The sequence below is a fragment of the Myotis myotis genome, unplaced genomic scaffold (genome assembly GCF_014108235.1).
Source record: "Myotis myotis isolate mMyoMyo1 unplaced genomic scaffold, mMyoMyo1.p scaffold_m19_p_11, whole genome shotgun sequence".
Classification (NCBI taxonomy): Eukaryota; Metazoa; Chordata; class Mammalia; order Chiroptera; family Vespertilionidae; genus Myotis; species Myotis myotis.
The window spans coordinates 54,231,965-54,256,543 of NW_023416315.1; the positions used below are offsets into that span (position 1 = coordinate 54,231,965).

Sequence of the window (24,579 nt, forward strand, 5' to 3'; positions counted from 1 at the left end):
TCAGTGAGTGGCTCTCTGTCCAGGGAGTGCTGTTTTCCCACAGAAACCATTCTTCAGTTGCTAGCCTCTTGGCAAGAACGGGTGGTGAGGGGGCAGTGTGGCCTCTGGGGGCAGCGCCCCGAGTTGAAATCCTCTCTCACGCCAGGCCAGTTGTGTGGCTCTGGGCAGCCAGCTAGTCCCTGCTAATCCTCCTGTCCTCGCCTGTAAAAAGGGGATGAGAATATGCATTTCATGGATGATGATATGTATCAAGCATCTACCACTGTGCCGTTTTTTTAGACAATTTTTTGAGATATAATCCCATAAGTTTTGCCCTTCTGAAGGGTACAATTTATTGGGTTTTTGTATATTCACAGAATTGTGCAATAATTACTACTGTCTAATCCCAGAACATTTCCCTCACCCCCAGACCCCATATCCATTGGCAGTCACTCCCTGTTGCCACCCCCCCCCCCCAACCCCACCTCCCCCGGCCATTCTCTAATGACTAACGGTGATGAGCATTTTTCTTGTGCTTATTGGCCATCTGTATCTCCTTTGGAGAAATGTCTATTCAAATTCTTTGCTCATTTTAAAAGCGAGGTTATTTGTCTCTTTATTGTTGAGCTGTAAGAATCCTTAGTATAGTCTGGATACTGTGCCTGGCTTTTCTACAGGCAGCGACCAGTGTGAGCTTCTGCTCCCGGGTTTCTCCCAGACGCCTGCATCGCCTTTCAGGAGGCCTCTAGAGCTCATTGCCCGGCACGGAACCCCCAGTGCCCTGAGTTCTAAGCCCTTACATCTTGGCCAGAGCTCTTAGCACAGGGCCCTGAGCCATTCTGATCTTGCAGCCCAAGTCTGGGGCAGAATCCATGGGGGCAGTGGTGATTTCTAAGTCTTGGTTTTTCCAGAGGGAGGACTTGGGGGTAATTATGCAGCTTTCTTTTTCTTTTTCTTTTTCTTTTTCTTTTTCTTTTTCTTTTTCTTTTTCTTTTTTCTGCTGCTGCTGCACCAGGATATCCTCCATCCTGGTCTGCGGGCACCTGGATGGGGGGCTGAGGGCGTTGGCTTCTTTCCACAGTGCCACTGCCAAGATGAGTAACATATTTTCCAAGAGTGATCTGGCACTTCTAAGTCATATATTAAAATGCCCCAAGGAAAATCATGGATCTATTTTAAAGGAGAAGGACGTTTTATGGGAAACCCTCGAAGCTACTTGGAAGACCTGGAAAGTGTTCTGTTCTGAGGCCTTGCTCAGTGTCGCTCTGTACTTTGCTGCCCCTTGGTCCTTGCGGGCGGCATCCTGTCTCCATCCCTCCCACCTGGTGTGTATAACCTCCCTCAGGGTCAGCAGGTCTCCTGCCCTCCCAGAAGCCTGCCAGCAGCACCTCTGTAGGTCGAGCCTCTTCCTGCCCAGGAGGGTGGGGAGGTGCCTGCAGAGAAGTGAAGGCTTGGGCCAGGCAGGCTGGACCGCCCACTAGAGAGCCATCCCCACGCATCTGTGAAACAGTCAAGCCACCAACCTGCCCGAAAGACTGGGCCTTTTCTTCTGTGTGGATTTCAAGGATCATGGACAGATATGTTTATTCTTCATCTTAAGCCAGTCAAGGCAGTTTAAAATCTCTTAAAAAAAAAAAATTATATATATATATATACTAATTTTAGAGAGAAAGGGAGAGGGAGAGAGAGATAGAAACATCAGTGATGAGAAAGAATTATTGATCAGCTGCCTCCTGCACGCCCCACACTGGGTATTGAGCCTGAAACCTGGGCATGTGCCCCGACCAGGAATTGAGCCCTGACCTCCTGGTCCATAGGTCGAGGCTCAGCCACTGAGCCACGTCGTGGAGCTGCATCCCTTGGTGCCCAGGGAAACTTGTTTGGAGGACAACGCCAGCCCGGTGGCATTCGGCTGGTGCTTACTTGTCTTTAAAGGGCAGGAGGCACCTCTCGGTGTTTTCTACAGAAGTGAGTGTCCGCAGTGCAGCTCCCTCTGGCTCCTGTTGCTCCTCTGACCGTGCGGACCTGCCTCTCCCCGGCCGCCGTCTTGATTTCCTGGGAAAGCCCGGCTCCTTTGGTCTGTGATGGAGCAGCGAGTCACCACAGGACTTCTGTCTTCTCTGCAGAAGTCTTCCTCGCCTCGCCAACCCATCACCCGTCCTCAGACGTGCTTGTGTGGCTTTGCAGTGTGTACCCCCGCCTGGGAGTTCAGTCCAGGGCCCTCACAGGAAGCTCAGCCATGCGTTCCCCACCAGCTCGCAGGGGCCACCTGCTGATCCAGGCACCAGTTGCATCGGTGGTGGGCCTGGCTGCTTTCCTGGGCGCCAGTCCATGCCCGTCTCAGCCCTCGCTCTGGAACGTGTCGGACTCACAGGCGACAGGCCCCGCAGGACCAGCCTCTTTGATATCTTCCTCGTCTGGTTGCTCCCCGATTGCTCGGGGCCCTCGCCCTTTCCAGGTTCTCGCTGCCAGTTTCTCGCGGGCGCGATTAGGAGCACAGTCCGTGGACGTTGGTAACTCGACCCGAGGCTTGACCAGCAGCGCAGACAGCTTCGCCGTGGCGAGGGGACAGTCGGAGGGGGTGCCAGCTTGCACCCTGAGGCAGCTGCGTGCGCACAGAGAGCCTCTTCATCTGGCACCAGTGGGCACTGCCAGACCTCGTCTGCCATGCCAGGTGCTGGCTCGTTCTCCGGGACGACGCGAGGCTAAGCATGCGGCTGGCACCGAGCAAGTCACAGCTTCTCTCATTTATTTACCTCGAGTCAAACAAACCCTGCCTCCCGCTTTGGATGTAGACGCTGGTGCTTCACAGAACGGCAGAAGGGCTGCCGTTTCACAGAGCGGCCCTCTGGGCTCGGACTGGGACCACTGTGTGGTGCGACTCTCGGGGACTTCAGGAGATCACGCAGGAAAACAGCACGGTGGCTTCTCAAAGCGTTACACCTGGCATTACCCCCCCAGCCCCAAGCAGTTCCTCTCTTAGGTCTTCACCCAACAGAAACGCAAACATTTGTCCACACAGACTCTTGCACAGGATTTTGTAGTGGCCTTGTTCATAACAGCCAAAAAATAGAAACAACTCCAATGTCCACCAGCTAATGAGAGAATAAACTGGCCCGGCCGGCGTGGTGTAGTGGCTCAGCATCAACCTGTAAACCAGGAGGTCACGGTTCAGTTCCCAGTCAGGGCACATGCCCAGGTTGCTAGCTGGATCCCCAGGGTAGGGCGTGCAGGAGGCAGCCGATCAATGATTCTCTCTCATCATTGATGTTTCTATCTCTCCCTCTCCCTTCCTCTCTGAAGTCAATAAAAATACTTTTTTTTAAAAAAAAAAAATAGGAAGGATAAACTAACGTGCTGTAGCCATTCCATGGAATATTATTTGGCAATAAAAAGGAATCAAATGCTAGCACATGCTGCACGTGAATGAGCCTTGAAAAAAGTGTTAAGTGGAAGAAGCCAGACACAGAAGGCCACATGTTGTATGATACACTGTTTACATGGAACGTCCGGAACAGGCCAGTCCATGGAGACAGAGAGTAGGTTAGTGGTTGCAGGGGCTGAGGGGAGGAAGAATGAATGAGGAGTGGCCCCTGAGGGTGCGGGATGATGAAAACATTTCGGAATTAGTGATGATGATCTTACACGTCTGAATATATTCAAGACCACTGAACTGTACTTTTTTTTTTAAAGCTTTTTTAAAAAATATATTTTTATTGACTTCAGAGAGGAAGGGAGAGGGAGAGAGAGAGAGAGAGAGAAACATCATGATGAGAGAGAATCATTGATCGGCTGCCTCCTGCACGTCCCACACTGGGGATCGAGCCAGCAGCCTGGGCATGTGTCCTGACCAGGAATCAAACCGTGATCTCCTGGTTCATAGGTCGACGCTCAACCCCTGAGCCACGTCGGCCGGGCTGAACTGTACATTTTTAAAGGACGGCCTTATGGTATGTGAATTATATGTCGATGCAGCTGTTGTTGAAAAACTGCCCTGAACTTGCCATTGCAGTTGAGTCCTTCGTGGGCATGTGCCGGCTCTCGGGGCCAAGGGGCGGAGGTGGGAAGGCCGTGGTGGGAGGATCCCGCCACTGGAAAGAAGCACCACGTGGTGGGTTAGGAGGAGAAGGGCTCTGGAGACACGGGGAGTGTTCTGTGGGATCCACAGCGTTTGTTCAAATTTTTGGAATGCCTTGAACTGCCTAGTTCCAAACCCTTACCTACAAATAAGTTCCAGGAGGACCCTGTTAGATTTCATTGATTAGCAAATAAATGTTCACCCACGTGCATTTAAAAAAAAAAGGATTTTATTTGGGAATAATTGTAAACTTACTGATAATTTACAAAAATTAAAATGATACAAAGACTAGCTCCGCACCTGTGACCCAGATCCACGGGTCAGCATTCGACCCCGTCGGCTTTCTCATGTGCAAGCACTGGCCTGCACACTCTCACTTTCACCCTCTTCTTCTTCTTGCAGGCGTGTGTAGATATGTGATTTGAGGGTAAGTTATCAAGGTCATGGCCGTTCTGCACCACCCTATGTAACAGCCACTAGCCACAAGTGGCTGTTTAAATTAAAATGAAGTCAAGTGTAACAGCCGGTTCCTCATTCACACGCGCCACGCGCCACGGTAGCCACCTGGGTGCCTGTGGCGAGTATGTTGGTCAGAAGAGGTTACAGAGCATTTCCAATACCCACGGAGTTCTGGGGGGCCCTGCTGGCCCCCAAGTACTTCCCTGTGTTTCCTCGGAACAGGGTGCACTCCCACGTAACACAGCACAGTTCCCAACCTTAGAGGGTTTCACACTGATCAGTACTTGTACCGAGCCCACCGTTCACACGCCGGTGCTGTCCGTTGGCCGAGGACTGTTCTCGTTTCTTCTGGAATGAGGTCTTCAGTCCTGTTTGTGGCCCAAGTCAGCTTGGCTTGTGCTCAGAGGAAGTGTCTGGACTAAAGGCTGTCAAGCTTTGAGGCTGTCCCTTCCGTGTGGCCCTTCTCTCCGCAGACCCGAATCCTTTCCCCAGCGCGGCTTCCCCGCCTTCTGCACTGTCATTGATTTGGTCTCCGGGCAGCTGTGGCTCTGCTCTTCAATCAGCAGGAAAGATTTCCTGTAAGAAAACAGAAACTGGCCGCCCCAGCAACAGCACTATTTTTCTTTGTTGTGATAACTTTTCCCAGGTTTTAGCCCGCAACTAAAAAAGGCTTGTCTTGCTCCTCATTGGCTTCTGTTTTATGGCCGAGTCGTGGCCCCGTAGCCCTGAATCACACCATGTGGTCCAGGACCAGTGGGGCCTGTGTGGTGGGGCCGGGCCTGCAGGGCCCTGGGCTGCCCGTCCGCACACAGTCCCGGGCGCTGGGACTGGCCGTCGCTGGCCACTTCCTCCGGTCCAGGGCACATGCCGGCTCCTGGCGATTTTCAACCACGCTCTCTCTGAATGGAGAGAGGAGAAATGGGGAAATTGCAGCGGTTCCTACTGTGAACTAACCGGTGTTAGAGCTCTTCCTCCAGGGGTCCCTGTGACTGAATGGGATTTTGTGGCATAAGTAAGTGTGCAAAGCAGGTTCCTGGGTGGCTGACTTCACTTCTGCTACCTCCTCCACCCCCACCCCCACCCCCCCAAAAAAAGTTGTTAGCATTTTGTGGGAGTAAAAGCTGGGAAACAAGAAATCAACAGCCTTATTATTTTACCTTCCTTATGTTTCCATTTGTCCCTTAGAATGTATTCTTACACTTGCTCCTCCATTTATTTTGAGTCTCCCTCTCTCAGAGGAGAAAAATACTCAGCAAGGTAAGAGTCACCAAAGACCTCGGAGGGAAGCCTGTATGAGCCATAGGTTTGGAGCCAAGAAAGGGAGATGGGTTCCTGCGGAGAAAGGAAACAGCTGGTAGCTTCATCTTCTGCTCAGCTGAAAAGGCGTGGAAAGGGTGTGGCTTTCAGGTCAAGGCCACGAGGTGAGCAGCAGAGCCCTGTGTGCTGGACGGGCAGACAGTCCGCCCTTCACCACCTTTTTGAGAACTGCCGCACTGGGTCCGCTTGGCTCAGCTGAGTGAATCGAGGGTGTTCGATGCTGGCAGAAGGACCAGAGCGCGGCCACTGCATCCGGCCATCAGAATGACCACGTGAACCCGGTGCTCTCCGTGAACCTCGTACACGTGACAGCGGGCACCCTCCTTGGCCAAATGGTTTTGATTGGCCCTGGGCCTCTGTAAGGGTAGCTGTGTGTTCACTCCAGGGGTGCAGGTCTCTGTCCCAGCTTCAGGGAACCAGCCTGAGAGCTGATTGAGTTTCACGTGACCTCTGGCCTTGGAGGGAAACTCACTGAGAATCAGGCCGGCTGGCGGGGCTTTACCAGCCTGTGTCCTCTGCTATCTGAGTTCCCTCGGGGCAGCACTGTGGCCACTGGTCACTGCCGTGTCCGAGCTCTTTCCAGCGGCAGAGTTCCACGCCCCCAGGACGTGCCTTCCTCTGCTACTCCAAGCCAGCGAGGCCACCAAAAAGGACCGGCCTTCTCGCTCTGTCACCTGCCGCCGTGACTTCCACGTTGTCATGGACTCATGTCTTGCCCTCTCTCTTCCCCCATCCGTGGCCAAGGGCTTCAGCTCGCTCCTTTCGTCTCTTGTCTGTGGCCTTGCTTTACATTCCCACCTTTCACTCGGGTTCTTAACATCTCACAGATGCTCCTCCGAGGCGGGCGGGCAGCCGAGGCCCTCGGAAGCCAGGCGGATCCCCTCCTCCCTCCTGAACCTCCTGCGACTCCTGGCTGCTGCCTGGTAAAACCGACAGCATCGCTGAAATGGGGACCAGGCAGGGCAGGCCCTTCCTTCTCTCCTGCCTCCAGCCTGTCTCTCCAGACGCTCCCCTCCCGTAGGAGCCCTCGCAGTCGGCGTCCTTACTCTTTCTTGTGTTCCATTCCCCTTCCGATGGGTTCAGTCCTGTGTTCTCAAGTTGTTAAGTTTTTATATCGTATGTGCCAACTGCTTGCTACTTCAGGCCCTGTGGAGAGTATGTCTTATAAATCCCAAGTAAATGGATCTGGCCCCTGATGCTGGCGCATGTTCGTGTCTGCTGCCTCTGTGCTCCAGCTCACCCCTCCTTCCTCTCGGGGTGCCCTCTCCTGGCTCCACCCACCCTCAGGGTCTGCAGCAGTCGATCGCTCATGGCAGTTACAACTGCCTTATGTGGTCAGTCATCTTTTCTCCTGTCACCCACCTCGCGTGTTGGCCTCTTGGAAAGCAGACAGTACTGGTTTTCACGGTGCCCGTCGCCTTCCCTCACCTCTCGGGGTGGAGCTTGAACCCAGCAGTGTTTCCGGATCTCACCATGGCCTCGGGAATCCTCAGTTTGGCAGAGCTGGGAATTTGACTCATAAATTCATCAAGGACTATTAGGCTCCGCAGGACGGGTTCATAGTAACTTATCTGGAAGAAGACCGACCGATGGGTCAATCCGAGTCGTTCAGAGAGAGATCACCAGCATCCCCGAGAGGCCAGGGCATTTCCTCCTTAAGCAGAAGGTCCTTTCTGGAACCCCAGCCAGGGATCCGGAGTTGCTTATTGAGCACAGGATTTGAATAATCGGCATTATATGCCCTGAGCTGGAATCTGCTGGGGATCAAGCCCGCAACCGGGGCGTGTGCCCTTGACCAGAATGGAACCCAGGATCCTTCACTCTGATGCTCTATCCCCTGAGCCAAACCAGCCAGGGCAGCATTATATGCTTTTAATGATACCTATAAATTATAAAAACATTCTCTGCTCTAGGGGTGGTATTCTCTAAAGAACCCAAATCAGGCATCTAGAGTGAAATACCCTCTTAACAACGAAACATCTCAGGCTCTACGTCATAGACCACTAAGACAGCTCACTTGTCATCGAATCATCGGCCCTCTTTGTTTGGGTATGTTCAGCATTTTATGGTGCCCCAGTTTATTACATTCTCACTAATTACACTTTAGACTGATCATGTTTGAGTCATAAATAAGGGCATCTAAAATCCTGGTTTGGTAATTTCTGAGGACTCCCTCTCTTAGGACCTGCAGATCTCTATTTACCAGTCAGTGCAACTCAGCATCCCACTCAGGAGATGACACATGCCGTGCTCAGCTCCAGGCGTCTCGATCTAAACCCCGTGCCAGTAAGGAGTCCAGAATAGTGTTTGTTCCCATTCACATTAGTGGGACCCTGGGTGTGTGAGCTGAGCTATTTTTAAGCCCATTGCTGACTTCAGTGATAAAGAGGGGACAGAATGTGCCGGGCCAGGCTGTGCGCTTACCGTGAGCCATCCACGGTTGTCATGATGTCAGAACTCGAGTATTCTTCACCAAGAGCATCACGTTGCATCACGCACCTGGGCGCAGGGCGCGAAAGGCCCGTTTTTCTCAGAGAGATCAGCAGCCTGGGGCATAAGCTGGCTCTCCCAGTTAGGGCGCCGAGGCCTGAATGCAGCAGCACTGAATCCATACTGTCAGTTTGAAGAGCAGCTTCCCATTTGAGTCACCAGAAGGTCATTTGTCTCCAGGTTTCCAAGGCAAACAAAAGGCATTTGTGGCAGACGAGCCTTACCTCCCACGGGTGCAGGGGAGCTCGCGGGCGGGGGTTGGGGTGGGCACCCCGGAGGCCACTAAGGGCGGTGAGGACCAGAGCTGCTCCAGCCCTGGGCACGGGGAGTGGTGAAGCGTCCTCACAGGGCACGGAGGTGAGGCCTAAATGTGGAGGCTGGGGACGGAACCATTGAGAATTTTTAAAGCCGCCTCTAAAGGTGTGCGCCCTGGCTCGGGGGTGAGCATGCTGAGCACTGAAACATAATTCCATGCAACCTCCTTAATCCAGACCATTGAGGAGGGCCGCTCTAAGGACGGGGCAGCGCTGGTTAGGACGGGCCACGTCACAGGGCCGCCACCAACAATCCCCACCTCTCAGACAACCAAGGTTTGTCTCACATTCTTGCTGCCTGCCCCCACCCCCGCCCCCGCCACTGGGGTCTCTGCTCCTTGTCACCCTCAGTCCGTGTCCAGCAAAGGAGCCCCCAGCCCTGTTAGTGCAGCAGGAGAGGCTCCAGGCGGCTAAGTGCACTGGCCTGAGAAGTCTCCTCCCAGGAAGCGCGCTTCCCACCCATTCTTATCAGATGGCCGAGACCAGCCCGAGCTGCTGGGCTTGGGCTACTTGCGTCATAGAAGGGTTTTCAAAGTGAAGGGCTCCCGACAGTTGATGTGGGAATACAGAAAACTGTAGAATGTGTATATTTTATCCATTCTTTTACATTTTCTATTTTCGTGTTTTTAGCAAACACTCTATAGTACTAAAGTAGAACATATACAATGTATTTAAAATAAATATCACATGTATTCGTAGCGTTCTGTTTGTTTGTTTTACTGATTAAGAGCACAATCAAAAAAGCTGAGGTCATAGTTCATACAGTAGATAGAAGTCGGCAGTGAGCATGTTGTACTTAGAAACCGGGTCCAGTTGTGACCAAGGGTGGTGCTTTGGGTTAAAATGGTACATGGAACAGAAATGTGTATGTTTTCATGGTTAAGTGCATTTAAAAGAGAGTTTGTCTGTAAGTGACTCAGGGCGCAAAAATGTCCTCAGAGCAGACCAAAGAGCCCACTTTATTTATTTTTTAATATATTTTATTGATTTTTTACAGAGAGGAAGGGAGAGAGATAGAGAGTTAGAAACATCGATGAGAGAGAAACATCCATCAGCTGCCTCCTGCACACACCCCACTGGGGATGTGCCTGCAACCAAGGTACATGCCCCTGACCGGAATTGAACCTGGGACCCTTCAGTCCGCAGGCCAACGCTCTATCCACTGAGCCAAACCGGTCAGGGCCAAAGAGCCCACTTTAATATGCACAGCTGACAATGGACCACACGGCATTGCCAAGGTCGCCGTCTGTGCCAACTGGTTTCCACATCCACAAGATCCGCACACAAATCCCTACTCAAATACCGTCAATGAGACCGAGTTGCGTTCTTACTGCACTTCATCGCTACACACATCACGGCGTCACTTCGTCACTCTGTGCTCCCAATGCAGTTTCACTTGCTGTTTTCTCCCTTGTCTCCATCTTTGCTTTTTCCTTTCCTTCCTCCCCTCCCCCCTCCCCCCTACCTCCCCGCCCTGCTTTCCACACAGCGCCCCCCAACCCCATAACCCCCCCCAGCCTTTCCCCCATCCCTCCCGCTTTTCTTCCTCTGCCTTCCCCCTCCTTTACCCTGGGGGGGCGGGGCACTTCCTGATCCTTTCCCAAGGTAATCTCTAATTGAGTTTTGTCAGATGTCAGTTAAAGGCAACTGCGAGCAGTGAAAAAACCCTCCAGGGAACAAGGCGCTGTAATGTAGAGTTACTGTTGTAAACAGCAGGTGCCATTTAAATCAAGAAAGGATGGAAGACGGCTTTCAGGGGAGGATGGAATGAATCCGACTTGGAGAGAGCCCAGGGGACCGGGACCGGAGGCACGGGCATCGCTGGTCTGCCCAGCGTCTCTCCCCGAGTTTCCTTTGCGGGTGGAAGACCCCCCAGCAGGGGAATGTGTGGGAAATAGGCACCCGCGAGTGAAGGCCGCGAGCAGGGGCCGCTGAGAGCAGCGTGCCGGCGGTGGGCCTTTGTCCTGCTTCTTTGTGTCACCGAGCAGTTGGGACCGGAAAGGGCAGGTCTGAGGAGGGCCATCCCGGGACTCCTTGCCGTTGCTGGAGCTGGAGCTGGAGCTGGAGCTGGTGAGGACAGACAGCTCTCAGTTGCCTCCCTCCGATCACGGTGAGCAGATACATTTGCATAAAGAGAGGAGGTGTCAGCAGCCTGGCAGGAGTTGGAACCGAGGCACGGAGTCAGGGGTGCTTCCATGGCTCTGCAACCCAGAGGCGGCGCACACAAAGGCTGCAGGGCAGCCTGCCATTTGGCCCGCGCGGCTCCGCGATGGTTATAAATACTTTATCACAGCTGGAGCACAAACACGTCTTTTCAATGAAATACATCCTGAATTATATTAGTGTCTTAGTTTCCGCGGGCTACGGTAGCAAAGGGCCACAGACGGGGTGGCTTACAGCACAGACCGTATTCCCGCGCAGTCCCGGAGGCTGGAAGTGCAGAGTCCAGCTGGCCCGGCCGCACTCACACTCTGGGGAGAATCCTTTCCCTCTTCTTCTCAGCTTCCCGTGGCTCCCGGCTCTCCTTGGCTTCCAGCGGCATCACCGTCTCTGCCTCTGTTGTTGCGTGGACTTCTCTCCTGTGTCTCTGCCTTTCCTCCTCTTCTTATAAGGACACCGGTCATACTGGATTAAGACCCCCTGAATGGCCCTGACTGGCGTGCTCAGTGGTAAGAGCATTGGCCCACGAATTGAAGGGTCTTGGGTTCAATTCCAGTCAAGGGCACCACATACCTAGGTTTCAGGTTCCCTACCCCAGTTGGGGCGTGTGCAGGAAGCAACCAATTGATGTGGCTCTTTTTTTTTTTTTATTGCTAAAAGTATTACAAAGGGTATTACATATGTGTCCTTTTTTTTCCCCTGCCCTGTGGCTCTTAATTAGATGTTTTTCTCTCTCTCCCTCTGCCCCCTCTCTTCCACTCTCTCTAAAATCAATGGAAAAAATATCCCCCAGTGAGGATTAACTTAAAAAAAAAAAAAAAAGGACCCACTGAATGGCTTTCTTTTAACTTGATTACATCTACAAAGACCCTATTTCCAAATAAAGTCAGTTCACAGGTACTGGAGTTAGAACGCCAACCTATCTTGAGGGGACGCATAGTAAAATAATTTACATATCTGTTGGTGAAGAAGAGAGCTGGTAGTGGCAGAGAGTACAGCAGGTTTCCGGCTCTGACTCTGAGTGTGCAAACATTGCTGAAGCAGAACCCTGAGTGAGCTCAAGTGACAAATCAGTTGTGGGCTGGGCATGGGACTGGGGAAGCATTATGTAAAACATATTTCACTTTACCAATGTAAAAATAGCTAGTTCTTTTCTGAATAAAAAAGAAAAAACCTACCAGACTTTTTGTCTTGATTTGGACTTTTCTTTCTTCTTTTTTTTCTTCTTCTTTTTTTTTTTTTGTAAGAGAGAGAGAGAGAGAGAGAGAGAGAGAGAGAGAGAGAGAGAGAGAGGGAGAGAAACATCAATTGATTGCCTCCCACACCCAGGGATTGAACCCACAACCTGGTATGTGCCCTGACTGGGAATTGAACCTGCCACCTTGTGGTTGGTGTACAGGACGATGCTCCAAATAACTGAGCCACACCGGCCAGAGCTTGATTTGAACTTTATAAACGGATAGGAAATTTCAATCTGAGGCTTACCTGGCACTGCCAGACACCCATCCTCTCTGACCAGCTCAGCTTTTTGAGGTTGTCAGTAATGATCTGAAACGGTAGTGGGCGGAGGGGGGTTGGTGGGCCAATGACGGGGAGTGGCCGAAAGACTCGGGGACAGTGCTTTTGAAAAGATTTGTGACTCAAACACCTGAAAATTAATCCTGTTGAAACTTTAACTGCCTTCTTTAATCATTTCAGGGACAAAGTGAGTGGCCTTCTAGATCTTTGAAAAATGTGGATTTCAGTGGAATCCCTGTGGGCTGAAGCCAGAAGGATGGCTGGGTTTGTTTTTATAAGTTTGTGGGTGTTCGCCTTTTTCATCCCACCACGTTTGTTTATAAGGTTCTTTTCTTGAGATCCTCCCTTAGCAGGAAAATGCCAAGTTGAAAAATGTAACAGGCTTCACGGCCTTTGGAATCAAAGGGCAATGAAAAAGAGAATTGGGGTGCACGTGAGAAAAGGGGGATCCGAGCCTCTTTTTTTAACACAAACCTCCTAACCTCCCCCGTCCCATGCCAGCCCCCCAGGACTCGTTTTGAGCTTCCTCACGTGCTACTTGAGAAGCGTTTGACACCCTCAGAATCAGAACTAGAAGCTGCTTCGCTCCTTCCCACTGGCTGTTATTAATACATCAGCGCCTTTGTGTGTATTAGCTGCCTGCCTGCATGGCATCTCCAGAAGTCCTGTAAAGTAAAATTATGCAGAATTTAATTTAAAATAATCATTTTGCTTTTGCTTGTTTCCATATGTGACTAATTGAAATGCCCTCCTAGGTCCTTGAGGCAAGATAGAGGGAAATCACAAAATGAAATGTCTTATCTCCACAGAGGGAAACATGCAGACAGTTCTTTTTTGGAATATCATGAACTGTATACCCTGAGAAAATTATGCTTTAGTAAAATGCTTCAGTTTCCTTATACCTATTGTCATGGGTTCAATTGTGCCCCCCCCTCCCACCTCCACCCCCCAAAAAACAACACCGCTCATATGTTGAAGTCCTAACCCAGTACCTCAGACTGTGGCCTTATTTGGAGACGGTCTTTACAGAGGTCACCAAGTTACAGCGAGGTCGCGAGGGCGCCCTAATTCAGTAAGACTGGTGTCCTTATAACAAGGGGAGACTCGGGCACAGGCACATACGTTGAGGGAAGCCCAGGTACAGAGAGACACGGAGAAGATGGCCATGGAGAGGCCCCTTCCTCGCAGCCTCAGAAAGCGCCAGCCCTGCCCACACCTCGATTTTGCACTTCCAGCCTCTAGAACCTCGAGACAACTTCGGTTGTTTAAGCCACCCAGGCTGGTACCTACTGCACCTGCGTTTAGAAGGTTGTGTCTTTTTTTTTTTTTTTAATAAATAATTAAGATTCTTAGTTAATGCAGCTACTGTTTCACAGAGGAGTTTTTGAGTTGTTTTGCTTTCATGGATCCCACCAATTCCCTGGAGAAAAAAAAAACAAACCTGAAAATCACGGGTGTCATATTGGCGTCACTGGGGACCTCACCGGAGTCGCATTGGATTGGTGCTGTCCGCCATGTTTAGGAACGCTTGGTAAGGTGGCCCCCGATCATCAGCTTGGGAACTCCATGTGCTTAGCTACTTCAGTGAAAGGCTGGCTCACCGGGGAGGCTTATGGCAGGCACTGGAGAGAGGCCCGAGGCTGTTCTGGGTGAGGGCAGCAACTTTCAGAAGGAGAAGCAATCCTGAACACGGGGAGGCGCTGGTTTCAGTGAACAACGGGCCGGTAGGTCGAGAATATGTGGGGAATTTGCAAATGGTAGGACACGGATGTTTTCTCAATTGAAAGAGAAAAAAATACAGTTTATGGTAGCATTTGCACATTCAAGAAAGATGACGCCAAAGGCTTTGAAAGCCCTTAAGGGAGTCACATTTCTTGGAAGAGCAGGAGGCATAACGTGACGCATTGGTTTCTCTTCCCAGGAGCTCCCCCCGTCTGTCTCTCCCCCGGATCCTGTGGGAAAGGGGGGGCTCCTGGGTTATTCCCAGCCAGGCCCAGCCGCTCCTCCTCCTGTGTTCATTCTCCGGGATCAGTTCCTTCATTGTGCTTATCATCATCTTGTCCTCGACCTTCCCTGTGACCACCCTGTCCTCCCCGTGCTATTTGACGTCGCTGCCCCAAGGATCACTTCCGTTGCCATCTGCTCTGCTTTCTGCACCGTTTCTCCCGGGAAACAGCTAGCCCACGTGGGGCTCCGTTTTCACCTAGGTGCTGCCGCCCGCCCTCAGGTCGGCGTCTCCAGCGTGACCTCTCGCCCCGCATCCTGTCCTGGTTTTCGTCTTGGCACACAGAACCCTTCCTCCGCGTTGTTAGTGACGCCTCAAATGAGGCCTGTCCCAAACCGAACTCTGCCCCCTGGACAGCCGGCTCTGCTCGCCCCGGCGGCACTTCCCCTCTCAGCCTCTGGGAGGTGAACCTTTGAGTTGAGGTTTTGTACTTTTGCTTCTTTTTCTCTCTTTTTGATTTCTTTGTCTCTCTGACCTGCTCGTCTGTGTCGAACACTAATTCTGGCGCTGCCCTTTGTCTGTGGCATTATGAGTGGACTGGCTCAGGGTCACCTTGCCCTCTCCCCATCTGATTAATCCTGTGCAAGCTTAGCTGATCCTATTGATTTTCATCCTCTTTTCAAAATGGTTTATCTTCATTCAGGATTCGGCGCAAGTGGGAGCTGGATGCTGACTGTCAGTGACCAGCGGCTCCTGACACTTTCACTTTGGTAAATGAAGCAGCTCCTTGCCTCCTGTCAGTATAAATAGTTGGACACAATGTTTCAACCTGGATATCCTGCCAATGTTTGGAATTCAGCTTGTTGAAACCTGTTCCGTTATCCCTCACCGCCCCCCCCCACCCCCACCCCCACCCCGAGATGGACAAGGTTTTAATACCAGTTCCCATCTTCCCTAGCGCCCTCCGTGGAAGCCCACTCCTTCCAGTCCCCGGACATGCTCGGTTCCTGTCTCCTTCGCCCTTGCATCCCATCTGTCAGCCTTTGCTCCTCGGCAAAGTCTTCTGTTTCTGCTGCTTCCTTTCTGCTTCCTCAGGCAGTGCCCTAGTCCGGACCCTCCTCCCTCACCCCTGGCTGCTGTGAAGCCGCAGCCTCCTACTCAAGGCCAGTCCCTGTCCATGTGCCACTATGCACCAGTGAGGGAAGTGTACCTCTTTAAGGAGGTGAATTTCTTCTGTTTAACAACTTTGATTGGTTATGTTTCTCAAATGTCATCATAACCAGAGGATGCAGAAGTGAGAGCGGACTGTGGGTGCCCGTTGTGGGTGCCCGTTATTGACCAGGTGGTGTCCAGTTGGGGTGCCCACACCTCAGATCTGCCTCTTCTCACATATCAGCTTCTGTGTCTCTTGGCCATTATTGCACCTGACTCCCTGTTCTCGTCTGAGAAACTAGAGAATAAAGAAGAAGAAGGGTGAACAGCACAGACGTGGGAGTCAGTCAGACTAGGAGTAGCCGAGTGGCCTGGGACAAAGCATGTCATCTCCCACAACTCCACTTCCTTACCCATTAGAGAGCTACAACTTGTTGTTCATTGTGTTAGATGACACTCAGTAAGACCCCAGGGAGTGAAAGTGGGTCGCTTTAGTGGTAGGGCTTCACTCCAGCTGCTTTGACTATTCAATAATTACTTCTAGAAGAATCGACGTATCGGGAGGTAGTAATTCTGGGTAAGTGGGCTCTTGGCGCACAGTATAGACGGGTGGTTAATAGCTTTGCACCTGTGATTGCATTACTGCTGTGTAAATGCCCCTGAGCTGTGGCTCCCAGCAAAGCCTATGCTTCCTCAGGACAGAGGCCCTTGTGGAGGCTGTCCCCACCCCATCCCCTGCTCACACCCAGTGAGCAGGATCCAGAATACTCTCGTGCCTTTCAAAATATACCCATCTCTTTTTTTTTAATCCATTGGTTTTTTGTTTGCTTTTTTAGAGAGAGTGGAAGGCAGGGGGAGAGACAGAGGGAGAGAAACATTGATATGAAAGAGATACATTGATTAGTTGCCTCCCGCACGCTCCCCGACCTGGGGCCGGGATCAAGCCTGCATCCGAGGTACATGCTTCAGTCAGACACTGTATCCACTGAGCCAAACCAGCTAGGGCTATCCCCCATCTTTCTGATCACAGCTCTAACCCTGGTTCCTCCGTAAACCCTTGCCTAACCCCAACCCATAGTGATTCCTGCCTCTGAACTCTTCTCGCGTTTACTTTGGCAACTTGCTTATGTTGCTTAGACTTGCCAGTTGTCCCTTTTAATTTGCAAGGAACTTGGCAATCCCATGAGATTTAAGCTCTTTTAGAGCAGTGCCGATGTCTTAAATGTCTTTGTTTCCTTTTGTGCCCAACCCCAGTCTTTTTTATTTAGAGAACCCTTGATGCAATCAATAGTATTGTCATTATTGACAAAAGAATTCTGTAGAGCTTGCGGTTGATCCTAACCTGTGTGCCGGTGGAATATACTATATATGTAACATTACACAACTAGTGGACTTTTATTGAAAATGGTAGCAAAGCCCCATAGACATTTGCTATACAGTATTTTGGAAATGTGTCATTTAGAAATGGTGTAATCTGAAATGATCTTTGCACTACTTATGAAATATAAACTTGACAAAATGATAGTGATTATCATTAAAATTTTAATGAATATTGTCTCGTATGCCAGTGAAGACATTTTTTTCTAGTATTTTTTAACCCCCAAAGGCATCAAATTAATCATGTTTTACTGGTTACTCAATGGTTATACAGAGTAACCCTTTTCAGATGTTTAAAAATGTCCATTCAGATGTGTATTTCTAATATTCACATACATTTGACATTTCTTTTGTATGTTCTATGATTTTGTTATGTCTGATGTGCATAATGTGATAGATAAGACAGATATGACATTGCGTTGGGTATGGAAATTAATTCTTCCTTTGAATTCTTGATCACAAAAAAAAAGAAAGATCTGTAGCTTCTATCAGATACTCATTTTTCAGCAGAAGTGTGTGTCTGATGGATTTTAGGCAGTGGGAGAGTTGGTACCTCTTAAACTAAGGTGTTCATGGTTGTGTTCCCTTTAATAAATGTAACTGGATTCTGAGTGATAATCTATTTCATACCTGCCAAACCAAAATTAAATTTTATATACTGATAAAAACGGTGCCACTGTTTTACTTATAATTCCTTCCCTCAAGCTTTGATAGAATTCAGTGAAATCGAATTCAATTTAATTTTTTGAAATCAGAGTTGAACCCTCACTCATCCCTGTAGTTTCACCAGGGTCCGATCTTCCAGGAGATAATTTGGAGTGGTGAAACGGAAAGAAAAGGCACTCAGATGTGAAGCAACTTTTCAGTTTATCTAGTTGTGAAATATAAAGTTATGAAGAAACAAAGCAAAAGAACTAAATAAGCCAACCCTTCAGTAAATGACTTTTTTTTTTTAAACAGAGTTAAGACTTCAGTAAAATCATGAAGATTTTTAGTTACTTTTTTAAGTGGAAAAATTTATTCTCAACTCTAGAAAAATGAATTTTTCATTAAACCATTAAGACAAACAGGAACATAGACTGTTCTGGGTCAGGATCCGGTTTGTTCACTTATCATAGGAGCCTACACCCAGCACTGACTTCCTAGCTTTCAAACGAGGACCCTTGTGAGAAGGGAAGTTCAGAGGATGCTCTTACCACCTGAATCGGCACAAACAGGGTGATTCCAGACAGTCCCTGACGAAGTTAGGTGTGGGCTTATCCCATCCGTAATCATCTGGTGTGGCTCAGGTGGTTGAACGTTGTCCCTGTGCACCGAAAGGTCGTAGGTTCGATTCCCAGTCAGGGCACAGGCCCAGGATTCGGACTGGATCCCCTAGGGGGTGTGCAGGAGGCAGCCGATAAAATGTTCTGCTCTTCTCACATCCAGTAGAATGTTCTGTTCTTCTCACATCGATGTTTCTCTCTCTCTAAACATAAATAAACTAGTCTTTAAAAAAAAAAACAAAAAAAAAACTGGGCCCAGAGCCTGGTGTGTATTAGATGCTCAAGATTTTAAAATCTGTGGAATCATGAGAATCATGGGCCATCGGGCTTGAACTCAAGTGTAATAGCATTTTATGGACATAAATGGCATCTATGATAAAGTTTAGAAGGTAAATATTTAAAAATCAGTTCTTTGAAATGCAGACTTACTTACATTTTTTAAAGCAAAATGAGCATTTGAATAAAGTAGCCAAAAGGAGGTCAGTTGTCCTCATTGCCTTTAGCATCCGGGCTATTAAAATGCGCCCTAAGTAACTGGGGAAACTGAATTTGTTTGGGGCACAAAAGAGACCGTCTGTTGTCTTTGTGGTAATAAGAAATGACTTCTTATAAATAACGGGCTTTAGTTCTGCTAACTGAAGGATATATTTTAATATCAATTTTATAGGAGCTGTTTTTCACTTGCCACATGCAAGGAGGAATATATTGCATATGGTTGTATAAGTTGTCTTAAATTTTAATAAGTATCTTTTTTTTTTTTTTAATATATTTTATTGATTTCTTACAGAGAGGAAGGGAGAGAGACAGAGAGTCAGAAACATCGATGAGAGAGAATCATTGATCAGCCGCCTCCTGCACATCTCCCACTGGGGATATGCCCGAAACCCAGGCACATGCCCTTGACCGGAATCGAACCTGGGACCTCCCAGTCCGCAGGCCGACGCTCTGTCCACTGAGCCAAACCGGCTTCGGCAATAAGTATCTTTTTAAATGCTTTTTACTGATCATTTTTATAACATCCTCATAAACTTGTATCAGTGACATTAAAAGGCATGTAAGGCCCCGATGTATATCTGACATTCAGGGGTCTAATTTTGACCCGCGTCAAACATGAGTAGCAAGGCGATATGCAGCCTTTAGAAGCTTTAGTTCTAGATCGTCGGGACTTGCTGAGTGCAAATAGGAACGTCTTGCCAGGTGCTACCTTGGGAGGCTACGTAAGCTTTTGTGTCCAAGTCTGGGTCTGGGGACCCCTTTGGAAGCAGGTGTGAGGATCGCAGGTTTACCCTGCAGTGACTCTCCGGATACTTCGCACCACTCGCGCCCCATGGGCTCAAAACCCCCCTCACTGTTGGCTTGTAGCCTCCCGTTGTTCCCTCAAAGAAGAGCAAATCCACTGTCCTCCAACGACAGCCCGTGAGGAAGGGCAGCGATGACCTACAAAACAACTGAGATTCTGCCAGAGGACCAAACTGAAAGTGTGCATAAGCCCTTGGCTTTCCAGAAAAGAAAATGGACAGGGAAGGAGGGGAGCAGGCCTTACAGAGCTTGGAGGCCAACACAGGAATGGGAGTGGGGAGCAGAAAGGTGCCCCCTCCTGGAGCCCAGCGCTGGGGTCTGAGAAACAAAGTGAAAGATGCGGGCTTGACTCACGGCGCTTATTCCAGAAAAACACTCTCAAGGAGCGATGTTCGGAAATACCTTTGATTGTTGCCGTGAGATTATCTTAGGATTAAGCTATGCAACCACCAGTAGTGTTTTATCCCTTATAAGGTATATTAGAGATTTTTAAATAATAACAGTAATAATAATAATTTGTTTCCTAGACCAAAAGGCCTCTGCTACAGAATAATGGTAATGAGACTGTATTACCAAACTTCCAGTTGTTAGAGAAGTCGGCTGTGGGATTTAGCATACAGCATGGTGACTACAATGAATAATACTTGAAAGTTGCAGAGAGAGTAGGTCTTAAATGTTCTAACCACCACCAAAAAAAGAGAGAGGTAATTATGTGAGTTAATGGATGTATTAACTAACCTTATCGTGATCATCAATCCACAATATATACATGTATGTAAATATATACAAATCGTCACACTGGGCACTTTAAACTTACACAATGTCATGTCAGTTACATCTCAGTCAAGCCGGAAAGAATCAGGCTGCGTCGGAATGAATTGTGTCTAGTTCTTGGAACGGTAGCTGTTGACCTTATCAAAGGAGCAATGGGACCGCATGAGGCCAGGCCAGGGTCTAAGGCAGCCAGTGGTGAAGGGCACTTCCAGCCATGCAGGGCCTCTCCGCTGCTGGCATCTGTCCCCGGACGTAGCCAATGATGATTTCCACAATTTTATGACCCTTGGCCGTCATCCCAATAAGTCATAAGCCATCTTCTTCCCGTCTGTAAAATTCCACTTCTACACCCTGGCCTTTCCACCAAAATCTTTTTGAAACAGTCAAAATAGAGCCACATCTCCTTTATGTAACTTCAGCATATTCTCCTACTGCAGCCCTGACTGACACGGCCCCCTCCCCCTCCCCCTCCCCCTCCCCCTCCCCCTCCCCCTCCCCCTCCCCCTCCCCCTCCCCCTCCCCCTCCCCCTCCCCCTCCCCCTCCCCCTGAAGTACTTGTGGTTGAGGAGTAAGGGGCAAGCTAGATGCCAAAGGATAAAGAAAACGCTTATTTGCGTTGCCTCTTCAGTGGGTGAGTTAGTTACTAAAAGCCAAGGGATTGGTCATTTCTATATTAGATACATCATCTAGAACCGTATGGATATTTAATACTGGTAAATAGAGAAAATCATTTTCTGTGTTATTATAGAATTAGGGGGAGGTTGACTTGAACAAAAAGAGCAGTGGGAAGAAACAGGTCAAGCACAGGTTCTGAAGAAGCAAACCGAAATAGTCCTGTGAGCGGAAGGAGGCACAGAGAAGTGTAGTCATATCACACATATTGGAGTTCAGGATCCAGACAAGTAAAGAGGCCTCTGTCAGATCTAGGGGATCAGGCTCCAGGTAGGGTTCAGAGCAGGTGTAGGGAAGTCAGAGCATGTCCAGGGAGAGTACAGGCAGAACCTGAATGCTGACTGTCCTGAGTTTTTGAAATGTCTTGCTTAGGATGAAAAGGTTTTAGCAGGTTTTTCCGTACTTCCCGGAGAAGTGCGTCCAGGTTCAATAAGTGCTTGTGACTCTGTAGCCAGAGCTAAGCTCGCTCTTGGAGACCAGGCCAGTTAGAGAACTTTCTCCTATCAACTGCGTGCCTACCATGTATCATAAACTCAGCTCAGTGCTGGGGAAACCACAACGAAGTATTAGGTATGAACTGTAGTTCTTGCCCTCAGAATCTAGCCTGGTTATGAAAACAGGACCTAAATGTGTAAAAAGTTAAGCAGCACGAAAGATAAATGGTTCAATCCAATAAGACAAGAGAGTTTGCAGGGCAGAAATGCATTTTGTGACCAAATGGGTGGTACATATGGTAGATGCCATAGGAAGGGAGAGCTGAGAGTAACCACTGTGGCTTGGCAAGGTCTGGGAAAGGGAGGGATCTGAATTGTCTTGTCTTTAGATAAGTTGAGAGAAATAGTGAAGTCGTGCCAGATGGAGGAATGGTGTAAAAGTGTGGAGGTAGGAAGTTTGAGAGGCATTTAAAAACAGTAAAACAGCTTAATTAGAGTTGAAGATTGAGGAAGGTTAATAGTTGGAGATGAAGCCAACAGGTAGTTGAAATAAAAATGTGATGATGCTGAGTGAAAGAGTCCTCAACTTTATCTTCTAGACACGAAAAAGTCATTAAGAGTTTTTGGACAGAGGAGTGACATGCTTAGAAAAATCCTGGGCAAGTTAGTCTGGTGGCTGAATATGGCAAATCAGAAGAAGAAAGATCGCTCAGAAAAAGCAGGTGTCTATGTTCGCTTTAATTCTACTAGAAAGTGGTAAATGTTTTAACTATGAAATAGCAACAAGAACAGAAATAAAGAGATGGATGTAAGAGACATTTTGAAGAAGGAGAGGGTAATAAAACTTAGCACCTTCTTCTTGTCCATGGAGGCAAAGAAGAATCATCAAAGGTAAATGCATAGTTTTGGAACCAAGTGACTAGAAGACTATTTTATGAACAGAAATGGGGATGACAGGTTGGAGGGTGAGGTGGCTACATTTTTAAGGAAAGATAATGAGTTGACCTTTAGATGATAGTCTTTGATGAAGCAGGAGGCAGAGATATATTACTGGAAGGTACAAGGGAGAGCCTCGCCTGTGCTAAACGTGTGGGGGTCGCCTGCGTAGAGATGACTGTTCTACCTGTTTGAATGGATTCTATCTTCTAGAGAGAGAAGAGTCAAAATGTTGGAGATGCCAGCATTTTAAAGGAGGAAGCGGAAAGAAGCCACCCCGTGCGCAGCGTGCAGTGAGATAGGGAGGAGGCGACAGATTCGAGTAGACGCAGATAAGAGCATCAAGAAGGAAGCCCGGTCAGCAGTATCAGATGTTGCAGAGAGGTCACCGAGAAAGGCTAGGGACTGAAGAAAGGCCACTGGGTTAGGCAGGAAGTCATTTATCTCTAGGACAGTCTCACAGGGTGTGTATGTGGGGTGGCGGGGAAGTGGATTAAGGACGGAGCCTTAAAGAGCAGGGGTCTAGCGCTGATTACAGGTGAGAAGAAAGAACAAAGCAAAGGGGGGAATATGGCGATCACTCCCCTTGCCTTCCAAGTTGGGAATGTGTATGTGACACACGAGAAGACAGAAGACAGAGATTAAGCCACTGATTCATTAAGGACTTGGATCCCATCAACAGGAAGAAATTAAAAGTTGTAGGAGAAAGAGAGGACAGTGGAGGGAATGGGGTTCAAGAGAAATCGGAAAGGGTGAATCATGAGAACAGGGGAACTTTGGAAGTCGGAAAGGAGACACCTCTTCCCCTGAGACGGAGAGGAGAGAGTGGAGGATGGGTGTAGACCAGCCGTGGGCAAACTACGGCCTGCAGGCCGGATCCAGCCGTTTGAAATGAATAAAACTAAAAAAAATTGAAAAAAAAGACCGTACCCTTTTATGTAATGATGTTTACTTTGAATTTATATTAGTTCACACAAACACTCCAACCATGCTTTTGTTCCGGCCCTCCGGTCCAGTTTAAGAACCCATTGTGGCCCTTGAGTCAAAAAGTTTGCCCACCCAGGTTTTGAAAGGAAGAGAATAAAGGTGGAAAGCAAACTGCTGACCTTAGGCTTCTGGACAAAGTGGAAGGTGGGTGGCCTGCTGAGAGAGAGGCTGGACTAGGGTGATGGGCAATGGGGCGAAAATGAAAATGTTAAATACCACTCTGGGTAACATGAGGGGGTCAGAGAAATGCGGACATCAGGATGGCTGAACACCAACAGTGCTTGATAGGAAACCCACTTATAAGAGATGTTAATGACTGCAGCTTAGAAGATGGCACTGTGTTTTTCTACTGTCACCTTTAAGAACTTATTCTTGCCCTAGCTGGTTTGGCTCAATGGATAGAGCGTCGGCCTTCAGACTGAAGGGTCCCAGGTTCGATTCTGGCCAAGGGCACATGTTTGGGTTGCGGGCTTGATCCCCAGGATGGGGCGTGCAGGAGGCAGCCAATCAGTGATTCTCTCTCATCATTGATGTTTCTATCTCTCTCCCTCTCCCTTCCTCTCTAAAATCAATAAAATATATTTTAAAAAAAATAACTTATTCTTCCTCATTGTCTTATTTTTCCTAATACATTTTCTATGAATTTTTTTTATTTCTACTATCACCATAATTATAACTTGCACAACTATTCCAGAGTTATGCTGAGGTTATCTAAATTGTGGGTGAGATGTTGGTCTGGAATAATACTTTCTAGATGAATTAATTTATTGATATATGCATTTAGCAGAAAAAGTTAGTGACTGAAACCCACGAATTATATTACCCACTTGCCCCAAAAGGTTGTTATAATGCTTTAGACTATCTAAATGCAAACGCTGAACCAACTGCTTATCTACTCAACCCTATAGAATTCATCTAAGAGTAACTTAAGAATAAGATCCCAGGGGTAATTATGGATCTTCCAGAAGCTAGCAGGTCTTGAGTGGTTCCATGATTGGACCTTTGTGGGAAGATGTTTCTTCATATGGCTGAACCAGACACTCAGGGACTCGGACAAAGAGTAACTGACCATGGAGGACAACACACATAACAATTGCATAACAATACACCCTTCAGTTTTGCTGGGATTGCAACCAGTGAGAATTGAGGAAGAATTCATTTCTATCACAAACATTTTTTGTAATATATATAATGAACAAAGTCCTGACATTCAAATTCTGTGTCTCCATCTTAAATATGTTCCTGACTCTGTCAGTCTCCCACCTCCTGGTGGTGTCAGGTAGAACAACAAACTGCTTGGCCCCACAAACTGAGTGACCAGATGTGCTTCTGGAGGGAATAGATTCACCTCTGCAACCTTGTGTGAGTTGGGGGACACGTTCTATAGCCCCAGCCACTGCTTAGAACGGAAATGAATCTGCTG

At 48.6% G+C, this 24,579-nt stretch overlaps 1 protein-coding gene across 4 annotated transcripts in view; it reads left to right on the forward strand.

Annotated features, from left to right (window-relative positions):
* HIPK2 (homeodomain interacting protein kinase 2) overlaps window positions 1-24,579 on the forward strand; it is a 178,767-nt gene that overhangs the window by 31,755 nt on the left and 122,433 nt on the right. The gene's annotated exons all lie outside the window — the stretch shown is intronic.